General features: G+C 35.2%; 1 pseudogene; it reads left to right on the top strand.

Annotated features, from left to right (window-relative positions):
* The first annotated feature begins 981 nt into the window (after positions 1-981).
* LOC123628918 lies at positions 982-1,099 on the top strand (annotated as a pseudogene).
* Positions 1,100-2,193: the final 1,094 nt, after the last annotated feature.

The following is a 2,193-nucleotide window of genomic DNA, read 5'->3' as shown; positions in this document are numbered from 1 at the left end:
TATATATCACATTTTTTATCCACTCGTGAATTGATGGGCATTTAGGTTGACTCCATATCTTTGCAATTGTGAATTGTGCTGTGTCTTTTCTTTTTTTAATAAAAGGACTTCATTTCCTTGGGGTAGATATCCAGAAGTGGGATTTCTGGATCAAATGGTAGGTCTACATTTATTTCTTTGAAAAATCTCCATACTGTTTCCATAGAGGTTGTACTGATTTGCAGTCCCACCAACAGTGTATTCCTGTCTCTCTGCATCCACCTCAGCATCTATTGTTTTTTGACTTTCTGATAGTGGCCATTCTGATAGGTGGTATCTCATTGTAGTTTTAACTTGATTTCCTTGATGATTAGTGATGTTGAGCATTTTTCCTATGTTTGTTGGCCATTTTTCTAGCTTCTTTCAAAAAACTTTTGTTCATGTCTTTTGTCCACTTTTTGATAGGGTTGTTTGATTTTTTCTTGCTGATTCTTTGTAGATTCCGGATATTAGTCCTTGTTGGATATATAGTTTGTGAATATTTTCTCCCATTCTGTAGGTTGTATATTCACTCTGTTGATTATCTCCTTTGCAATGCAGAAGCTTTTTAATATAATTAAGTCCCATTTATTTATTTTTGTGGTTGCTATATTTGCCTTTGAGGTCTTAGTCATAAATTCTTTGCCTAGGCTGATGTCTAGAAGAGATTTTCCTATGTTTTCTTTTAGAATTTATAGTTTCAAGCCTTACATTTAAGTCTTTTTAAAAAAATTTCAGACTATTATGGGGGTACAAACGTTCTGATTACATGAATTGCTTTTGTACAGTTTGAGTCAAAGTTACAAGTGTGCGCATCACCCAGGTAGTATGCATTACACCCACTGTGTGTGAATTGACCCACCCTCTCTTCCCCTATCCCACATGCTTGATTTCCGTTGAGTTTTACTTCCATATGTGCATATGAGTGTTGATTTATTAGTTCCAACTTAATAGTGAGTACGTAAGACTATACTTTCAGGGGTCATTTCTATAGTTTGTCACATTTAAGTCTTTAATCCATCTTGAATTAATTTTTGTATATGGTGAGAAATAGAGGTCCTATTTCATTCTTCTGCATGTGGCTATCCAATTTTACCAGCACCATTTATTGCATAGGGCTTTCTTTCCCCAGTGTATGTTGTTGTCTGCTTTGTTGAAGATCAGCTGATTGTAGGTAGGTGGTTTTATATCTGGGTTCTCTATTCTGTTCCATTGGTTTATATCTCCATTTTTATACCAATATCATGCTGTTTTGGTTACTATATCCTTATGGTATAATTTGAAGTCAGGTAATGTGATGCCTCCAGATTTGTTCTTTTTGCTTAAGATTGTTTTTGGCTATTTGGGCTCTTTTGTGGTTCCAAATGAAGTTTAGGATTATTTTTTCTATGTCTGTGAAAGGCAATGCTGGTATTCTGATGGGGATTGCATTGAATCTATAAATCATTTTGGGCAGTATGGACATTTTAACAATGTTGATTCTACCAATCCATGAGCATGAGATGTTTTTCCATTTGTTTGTGTCATCTGTGATTTCTTTCATCGGCATTTTGTAGTTCTCCTTGTAAAGATCTTTCACCTCCTTGGTTAAGTATATTCCTCTGTATTTTATTTTCTTTGTAGCTATTGTGAATCCTTGATTTGACTCTGAGCTTGACTGTTATTAGTATATAGAAATGTTACTGATCTATGTACATTGATTTTGTAACCTGAGATTTTGCTGAATTTATTTGTTAATTCCAGGAGTCTTTTGGTGGAGTCTTTAGGGTTTTCTAGATACAAGATCATATCATTAGTAAACAGGGATAGTTTGACCTCCTCTTTCCTGATTTGGATGCCCTTTACTTCTTTCTCTTGCCTGGGTTTTCCTTTATAAGTTACTGGATATTTTCACCTCATGTCTCATAGGACTTCCTCCTTTGTGTTGACCTTGGCCAGTACGATGACCATATGCCATGTCGATGTCCTTTTTGCAATGAGTCTCCCAGGTGTTTGTTGAACTTCTTGTATCTGGATGTCTAAATCTCTAGCAAGGCCATGGAAATCTTCCTTGATTATTCCCTTAAATATTCCAAGCCTTTTTGCTTTTTCTTCACCCTCAGGGATTCCTATGATTCTTATATTTTTTCTGTTTTACATAATCCCATATTTCTTGTAGGTTTTGTTTGTTCCTCT

The sequence above is a fragment of the Lemur catta genome, chromosome X, assembly GCF_020740605.2.
Source record: "Lemur catta isolate mLemCat1 chromosome X, mLemCat1.pri, whole genome shotgun sequence".
Taxonomy (NCBI): domain Eukaryota; kingdom Metazoa; phylum Chordata; class Mammalia; order Primates; family Lemuridae; genus Lemur; species Lemur catta.
Note: the sequence above shows the minus strand (reverse complement) of the source record. Positions and strands in the feature narration are given on the sequence as shown.